The sequence below is a fragment of the Perna viridis genome, chromosome 8 (genome assembly GCF_037379345.1).
Source record: "Perna viridis isolate PV_CMFRI_1.1 ecotype Kerala chromosome 8, ASM3737934v1, whole genome shotgun sequence".
Lineage (NCBI taxonomy): Eukaryota > Metazoa > Mollusca > Bivalvia > Mytilida > Mytilidae > Perna > Perna viridis.
In genome coordinates, this window is record NC_142452.1 from 43,888,654 (window position 1) to 43,898,676 (window position 10,023).

Here is a 10,023-nt window from a genome sequence, read left to right on the forward strand (position 1 = left end):
ATTCTGCAATACACAGGAACAACAACAGACCTGGTACATCAGCCAAGATGAAAAGCAAAGAGTTGAACATTAAAGTGTCCGAAGACTGTGAGACCTTCTTTGATAAAATGGACAGAGAGTATACTTACAAAAGGACTTATGAGCAGAAACCTGAAGTAAAGATAAGAAGGTTACAACAGGCAGCTGTCAGACTGGAGGAACACAAGATTCATAAAGAGCTCCACAAAAAGAGACCAGACTATGTAAAAGGGCAACTAGATCCTGTACCAGATGAGCTGATGCATGATGCATACTGCAAGAAGAAGATGCCTAAGTAAAAGACAGACAGCTTAAAAAAATCAAAGGTCCTTTTAAGGACCACCCAACTCTTCCAGAAAGATTTCTTATATCGATACGAATAAAATGAAATCGAATGAATAAATGAACACTTTCCCCTGCCCATTTTCTTTTAAATCCATTAAAATACCTAAATTATTATCTGGCATCTTAAGGTGCACTAAACAGGGCGGAAAAGGGGCAATGTGACCTATACATTACATTTCCCTTTCGACACACATGTTTGCCTACTGTTGTTGAAACCATGTGGTTCCAACACCAGATGGGCTACATTTATGCATTTGGTATTGTGGCACAGGTGTGATACATCAACAGCTGCTAACTGTGCAGCCCTATGCTGTATCATGTATGCAAGCCTGTGCACATATAACAATTTCCACCCAATGGCACCAGGAAATCTACAATTTATGACCCCATATTTGGTGTACATGACCCTGTCCAAATAAAACACTCTCCATTTAGCCCAAGGGCACATTTTTCCTCTAGCTTTTGATGGTACTTCTGAAAAAAGGCATCCATTTTGTAAAGTTACTTTTTCAAGCAAGATTGAGTAGGAATATTTCTCAAAAAGAGGATTTGGTACTCCTCAAAACCACAAAAAAAAGTCCGAATTTGAGATATCCAACCCCTATCTTTTGAAGAATGGCTAAATTATGCAAAATTTCCTCAAAATATAGTAAATTTGATATATTTCAATAGTACTGTACCTCTACTACACATATGAAACATAAAAATACTCACCAATATGAAAATGTAGCCATATCAGCTGTTTTTGTATGCAAACATACCTCTCTATTAGGCACGAAACCACAATTAATTTTCCCACTGTCTTCTTTATAGCCTTTCTGTAATTTAAAAAAATTCCACCGGCGCAATTCAATTCAGATTTTCAGGGATGGTAATTTGAACCTTCCAACAACTTATATAAAAATATCAAAAAAATTTACCTTTATTTTTTTCAAATTTTATGCATAAACACAGAGATACCCTAAAAAATGACCCAAAATGGCTTCTGGATGTCACAAACTTGACCTTTTTTGACCTGACCAAATCACAACCTAAATGTCAAATTTCTCATTTCAACACATCTACTAAAGTAATTTCATTATTCCTCTTCCATTTGAGCACAAAAAGTATGAGAAATTCTGAAAGGAAGTGTTTCTAAAAAAATTTTGAAAAATCCCCTATTATTATAGGAACTATATTCGTATACAACGAAAAGCTAAGGGCAGATAATTGTGGTCTCGTACCTAATTATTAGATGCGCCAAAGTTAAAATACTGTAATAAAAAACCATCTTCTGTTATTTCATCATATTTCCAATCATTCTGCAAAGTTCCGATCAAATCGGTCCATTATCATGTCCACAAACCAGCTTCAAAGACAGCTACCCAAAACTGTTTTCAGCTCTTCTTTCTTATCTGAAAAATTCAAAAAGTTAGATATGACCACTTTTATCAATATTGCAATAACTTTTTTACTTTTTGAGATATTTTCACAAACTAAAGTGTTTTTTTCTCTTGGATAATTATAGTATTTGAATTACAAATTTTCTTTTATCAAAATAGTTTTAAAGTGGTTTAATTTTTTTTTTTTCAAATTTCAAATATGGAAAAAAATAGAATTGAATCAAATGAAGCTAAAATTAAAAATACTTCTACTTCATAAAAAAAATATTATAAATTACTTGAATGATCCAGAAAACAGCCCCAATTTACAGATTCTTGATAAGTTGAAAAGTATTTGTGTAAATAATTATTTTCTACAGGTGCCGATATGACCAATAATCTAAAGGCTCAGGGTTGCATACTCATACATAAAGTTCTTCAGATAAGAAAATTTTTGAATAATTACACAGGTATTTTAGGAAATTTTCATCACAGCAAGTTTTTTTCTTCACATTTTAAAGAAAACAAAATTGATTTATCACATTTGGGTCTCAAAGAACGAAAATTATAATATAGTGGTGCAAAAATGGTCAATTAAATTTTTTTTTTTTTTTTTTCTAAAGGCATTTTATTTTTTTTACTAGTATCTACTTAAAAAGTACAAAAACAATCCCAATCAAATATTTGTTATCAATAATACGGAATTAAACCACCATATTGGCTTTCTTTTGATGATTCTTTGAAAACCCCCCATCACTCAGGGGGCGGTCTAGTATCCTATTAGGATCAAATTATCTGATGTAATGAGTAAAAGACTGCACCCTGAGCCTTATTAGAACTAAGTATACATTGTCAGCATCTAGAAATTCTCACCTAAACTATCAAAAGAACCAAAAAAGTACAAATAGTAGCCCTTTTGAGACTGAAATCATACCAAATTTTGTTGCGGAACCATACAAGAAGAAGATTCAAATATGTTTACTGATGGTAATACTCCACACAACAAAGGCAAAACTGGTCTAGCAGGAAGCCACAAGGTTAGTAATGCTGGACGGTTCAAGAAAGGTCATACTCCATGGTCGAAAGGTCTCGTTTTTGAGAATGCAGTTTCATCAGATGAAGAAGAGTCAAAAGCTTACATCCGAATGAATCTGCAAGATCACCAACAAGACGACATCAAAGCTGATTCCGTATCCAGGACTGACAGCTCACAAGTGGTAAAAGAAGATGGAAGTGGTGTGATTAAATCCAGTATGATCCCGCGGCCACGGTTCCTGAAAGCAGACAAAGAAAAGGTGACATCAAATAATTCTCATATTATTGAGAGTGAAAAGATGTTTGACATGTTCAACTTGGCGTACCAACAGCACAGGGAAACACCAAAAACTTGCAAGAGGCCATGGATGGAGCCACATAGTGACAGAAAATGGGGTGCCTGTATCATGTACAGAGTTCGGTGTGCAAACTGTTGGTTTGCGACTCCAACACTAGCAAAGTTGTACTCAGAAGTTGAAAACAACAAGCCGGGGCCAAATCCAGCCGGTACTTACATTGCGCTAGTTTCAGCAGGACTAGATAGTCCAATAGGAAGCACCAAGACCCAGGAGATTTTAGCGCGTGTAAGTGTTCCACCTCCACGCAAGAGTGGTATGCAGAGAAACACCGACCGAATTTCTAAAGTTATGGTAAAGCAGAACAAGGACGACATGAAAGATAAGGTTGAACAAGTGAAGGCATACAACAAAAAGAAGGGACAACCAGAAAATGTGATAGATGTGACCTTAGATGGCAGGTACCCAACTGCAACAAGGTCCAGCAGGAAGAAACCAGGGTTAAATGCATCACAGGCACAGATGCTTGCGATTGAACAAAATACTCCATGGAAGTTTGTAGTCGCAGCATCTTCACTAAACCAGCTATGTTGGAAGGGAGCTTGGCTCAGAGGAAAGGGATTTGATGCAGAGTGCCCAGGCCATGAAGGCTGTACTGCTACCCTTCATAGAACTACACCAATATCAGAATATGCCATGGGAAAAGAAATTGGAAATCAGCTTGCACTGCAAGGTATGCTTATCCGTTATGCCACAACAGATGGAGATGCACGTTCCGCTAAAGGAGTAGAAGATGCCATACATGTACTGTATCCTATGTGGGAAGTGCAGAGACTGGCTGACCCAGTACATCTAAGCCAACATCAATTCCGAGCGGGAATGCGAGCTGAGTTTAGTGAGACCATGTCTCATGGACAAACTAAAGAAGAGAACAAAGACTTGAAGAAAATGTTTGGCCTGGACTTGAAGTGTCGCAGTTCCATGATATTGAACCAGTTAATGAATGAATATAACAAGGACACAGAAAAAGTACGTAAAAAATTACCTGCCATCCTTTCAACTACAGTCCAGTGTTATGGTGGAGACTGTTCATCTTGCCTTAAGGAGTCTGTGGTATGCCAAGGTACAGTCAGTGATAACTGGTGGACCAGATCCTTTTACCTAAGCACTTACAACATCACTGTGCTGAAAATAGATGAAATTGATGAAATTATACTGCTAGAACTACTGAAAATGATACATAGTCAGGAAGCAGTCAATAGCATGAGAATGTTCCACACAACAAATAAAAATGAAGGAGTTCATCGTGCATTGAGTGTGAGTTTACCAAAAAATGTAACTCATGGAAAAAACATGGAAGGCAGACTTCATTCTGCAATACACAGGAACAACAACAGACCTGGTACATCAGCCAAGATGAAAAGCAAAGAGTTGAACATTAAAGTGTCCGAAGACTGTGAGACCTTCTTTGATAAAATGGACAGAGAGTATACTTACAAAAGGACTTATGAGCAGAAACCTGAAGTAAAGATAAGAAGGTTACAACAGGCAGCTGTCAGACTGGAGGAACACAAGATTCATAAAGAGCTCCACAAAAAGAGACCAGACTATGTAAAAGGGCAACTAGATCCTGTACCAGATGAGCTGATGCATGATGCATACTGCAAGAAGAAGATGCCTAAGTAAAAGACAGACAGCTTAAAAAAATCAAAGGTCCTTTTAAGGACCACCCAACTCTTCCAGAAAGATTTCTTATATCGATACGAATAAAATGAAATCGAATGAATAAATGAACACTTTCCCCTGCCCATTTTCTTTTAAATCCATTAAAATACCTAAATTATTATCTGGCATCTTAAGGTGCACTAAACAGGGCGGAAAAGGGGCAATGTGACCTATACATTACATTTCCCTTTCGACACACATGTTTGCCTACTGTTGTTGAAACCATGTGGTTCCAACACCAGATGGGCTACATTTATGCATTTGGTATTGTGGCACAGGTGTGATACATCAACAGCTGCTAACTGTGCAGCCCTATGCTGTATCATGTATGCAAGCCTGTGCACATATAACAATTTCCACCCAATGGCACCAGGAAATCTACAATTTATGACCCCATATTTGGTGTACATGACCCTGTCCAAATAAAACACTCTCCATTTAGCCCAAGGGCACATTTTTCCTCTAGCTTTTGATGGTACTTCTGAAAAAAGGCATCCATTTTGTAAAGTTACTTTTTCAAGCAAGATTGAGTAGGAATATTTCTCAAAAAGAGGATTTGGTACTCCTCAAAACCACAAAAAAAAGTCCGAATTTGAGATATCCAACCCCTATCTTTTGAAGAATGGCTAAATTATGCAAAATTTCCTCAAAATATAGTAAATTTGATATATTTCAATAGTACTGTACCTCTACTACACATATGAAACATAAAAATACTCACCAATATGAAAATGTAGCCATATCAGCTGTTTTTGTATGCAAACATACCTCTCTATTAGGCACGAAACCACAATTAATTTTCCCACTGTCTTCTTTATAGCCTTTCTGTAATTTAAAAAAATTCCACCGGCGCAATTCAATTCAGATTTTCAGGGATGGTAATTTGAACCTTCCAACAACTTATATAAAAATATCAAAAAAATTTACCTTTATTTTTTTCAAATTTTATGCATAAACACAGAGATACCCTAAAAAATGACCCAAAATGGCTTCTGGATGTCACAAACTTGACCTTTTTTGACCTGACCAAATCACAACCTAAATGTCAAATTTCTCATTTCAACACATCTACTAAAGTAATTTCATTATTCCTCTTCCATTTGAGCACAAAAAGTATGAGAAATTCTGAAAGGAAGTGTTTCTAAAAAAATTTTGAAAAATCCCCTATTATTATAGGAACTATATTCGTATACAACGAAAAGCTAAGGGCAGATAATTGTGGTCTCGTACCTAATTATTAGATGCGCCAAAGTTAAAATACTGTAATAAAAAACCATCTTCTGTTATTTCATCATATTTCCAATCATTCTGCAAAGTTCCGATCAAATCGGTCCATTATCATGTCCACAAACCAGCTTCAAAGACAGCTACCCAAAACTGTTTTCAGCTCTTCTTTCTTATCTGAAAAATTCAAAAAGTTAGATATGACCACTTTTATCAATATTGCAATAACTTTTTTACTTTTTGAGATATTTTCACAAACTAAAGTGTTTTTTTCTCTTGGATAATTATAGTATTTGAATTACAAATTTTCTTTTATCAAAATAGTTTTAAAGTGGTTTAATTTTTTTTTTTTCAAATTTCAAATATGGAAAAAAATAGAATTGAATCAAATGAAGCTAAAATTAAAAATACTTCTACTTCATAAAAAAAATATTATAAATTACTTGAATGATCCAGAAAACAGCCCCAATTTACAGATTCTTGATAAGTTGAAAAGTATTTGTGTAAATAATTATTTTCTACAGGTGCCGATATGACCAATAATCTAAAGGCTCAGGGTTGCATACTCATACATAAAGTTCTTCAGATAAGAAAATTTTTGAATAATTACACAGGTATTTTAGGAAATTTTCATCACAGCAAGTTTTTTTCTTCACATTTTAAAGAAAACAAAATTGATTTATCACATTTGGGTCTCAAAGAACGAAAATTATAATATAGTGGTGCAAAAATGGTCAATTAAATTTTTTTTTTTTTTTTTTCTAAAGGCATTTTATTTTTTTTACTAGTATCTACTTAAAAAGTACAAAAACAATCCCAATCAAATATTTGTTATCAATAATACGGAATTAAACCACCATATTGGCTTTCTTTTGATGATTCTTTGAAAACCCCCCATCACTCAGGGGGCGGTCTAGTATCCTATTAGGATCAAATTATCTGATGTAATGAGTAAAAGACTGCACCCTGAGCCTTATTAGAACTAAGTATACATTGTCAGCATCTAGAAATTCTCACCTAAACTATCAAAAGAACCAAAAAAGTACAAATAGTAGCCCTTTTGAGACTGAAATCATACCAAATTTTGTTGCGGAACCATACAAGAAGAAGATTCAAATATGTTTACTGATGGTAATACTCCACACAACAAAGGCAAAACTGGTCTAGCAGGAAGCCACAAGGTTAGTAATGCTGGACGGTTCAAGAAAGGTCATACTCCATGGTCGAAAGGTCTCGTTTTTGAGAATGCAGTTTCATCAGATGAAGAAGAGTCAAAAGCTTACATCCGAATGAATCTGCAAGATCACCAACAAGACGACATCAAAGCTGATTCCGTATCCAGGACTGACAGCTCACAAGTGGTAAAAGAAGATGGAAGTGGTGTGATTAAATCCAGTATGATCCTGCGGCCACGGTTCCTGAAAGCAGACAAAGAAAAGGTGACATCAAATAATTCTCATATTATTGAGAGTGAAAAGATGTTTGACATGTTCAACTTGGCGTACCAACAGCACAGGGAAACACCAAAAACTTGCAAGAGGCCATGGATGGAGCCACATAGTGACAGAAAATGGGGTGCCTGTATCATGTACAGAGTTCGGTGTGCAAACTGTTGGTTTGCGACTCCAACACTAGCAAAGTTGTACTCAGAAGTTGAAAACAACAAGCCGGGGCCAAATCCAGCCGGTACTAACATTGCGCTAGTTTCAGCAGGACTAGATAGTCCAATAGGAAGCACCAAGACCCAGGAGATTTTAGCGCGTGTAAGTGTTCCACCTCCACGCAAGAGTGGTATGCAGAGAAACACCGACCGAATTTCTAAAGTTATGGTAAAGCAGAACAAGGACGACATGAAAGATAAGGTTGAACAAGTGAAGGCATACAACAAAAAGAAGGGACAACCAGAAAATGTGATAGATGTGACCTTAGATGGCAGGTACCCAACTGCAACAAGGTCCAGCAGGAAGAAACCAGGGTTAAATGCATCACAGGCACAGATGCTTGCGATTGAACAAAATACTCCATGGAAGTTTGTAGTCGCAGCATCTTCACTAAACCAGCTATGTTGGAAGGGAGCTTGGCTCAGAGGAAAGGGATTTGATGCAGAGTGCCCAGGCCATGAAGGCTGTACTGCTACCCTTCATAGAACTATACCAATATCAGAATATGCCATGGGAAAAGAAATTGGAAATCAGCTTGCACTGCAAGGTATGCTTATCCATTATGCCACAACAGATGGAGATGCACGTTCCGCTAAAGGAGTAGAAGATGCCATACATGTACTGTATCCTATGTGGGAAGTGCAGAGACTGGCTGACCCAGTACATCTAAGCCAACATCAATTCCGAGCGGGAATGCGAGCTGAGTTTAGTGAGACCATGTCTCATGGACAAACTAAAGAAGAGAACAAAGACTTGAAGAAAATGTTTGGCCTGGACTTGAAGTGTCGCAGTTCCATGATATTGAACCAGTTAATGAATGAATATAACAAGGACACAGAAAAAGTACGTAAAAAATTACCTGCCATCCTTTCAACTACAGTCCAGTGTTATGGTGGAGACTGTTCATCTTGCCTTAAGGAGTCTGTGGTATGCCAAGGTACAGTCAGTGGTAACTGGTGGACCAGATCCTTTTACCTAAGCACTTACAACATCACTGTGCTGAAAATAGATGAAATTGATGAAATTATACTGCTAGAACTACTGAAAATGATACATAGTCAGGAAGCAGTCAATAGCATGAGAATGTTCCACACAACAAATAAAAATGAAGGAGTTCATCGTGCATTGAGTGTGAGTTTACCAAAAAATGTAACTCATGGAAAAAACATGGAAGGCAGACTTCATTCTGCAATACACAGGAACAACAACAGACCTGGTACATCAGCCAAGATGAAAAGCAAAGAGTTGAACATTAAAGTGTCCGAAGACTGTGAGACCTTCTTTGATAAAATGGACAGAGAGTATACTTACAAAAGGACTTATGAGCAGAAACCTGAAGTAAAGATAAGAAGGTTACAACAGGCAGCTGTCAGACTGGAGGAACACAAGATTCATAAAGAGCTCCACAAAAAGAGACCAGACTATGTAAAAGGGCAACTAGATCCTGTACCAGATGAGCTGATGCATGATGCATACTGCAAGAAGAAGATGCCTAAGTAAAAGACAGACAGCTTAAAAAAATCAAAGGTCCTTTTAAGGACCACCCAACTCTTCCAGAAAGATTTCTTATATCGATACGAATAAAATGAAATCGAATGAATAAATGAACACTTTCCCCTGCCCATTTTCTTTTAAATCCATTAAAATACCTAAATTATTATCTGGCATCTTAAGGTGCACTAAACAGGGCGGAAAAGGGGCAATGTGACCTATACATTACATTTCCCTTTCGACACACATGTTTGCCTACTGTTGTTGAAACCATGTGGTTCCAACACCAGATGGGCTACATTTATGCATTTGGTATTGTGGCACAGGTGTGATACATCAACAGCTGCTAACTGTGCAGCCCTATGCTGTATCATGTATGCAAGCCTGTGCACATATAACAATTTCCACCCAATGGCACCAGGAAATCTACAATTTATGACCCCATATTTGGTGTACATGACCCTGTCCAAATAAAACACTCTCCATTTAGCCCAAGGGCACATTTTTCCTCTAGCTTTTGATGGTACTTCTGAAAAAAGGCATCCATTTTGTAAAGTTACTTTTTCAAGCAAGATTGAGTAGGAATATTTCTCAAAAAGAGGATTTGGTACTCCTCAAAACCACAAAAAAAAGTCCGAATTTGAGATATCCAACCCCTATCTTTTGAAGAATGGCTAAATTATGCAAAATTTCCTCAAAATATAGTAAATTTGATATATTTCAATAGTACTGTACCTCTACTACACATATGAAACATAAAAATACTCACCAATATGAAAATGTAGCCATATCAGCTGTTTTTGTATGCAAACATACCTCTCTATTAGGCACGAAACCACAATTAATTTTCCCACTGTCTTCTTTATA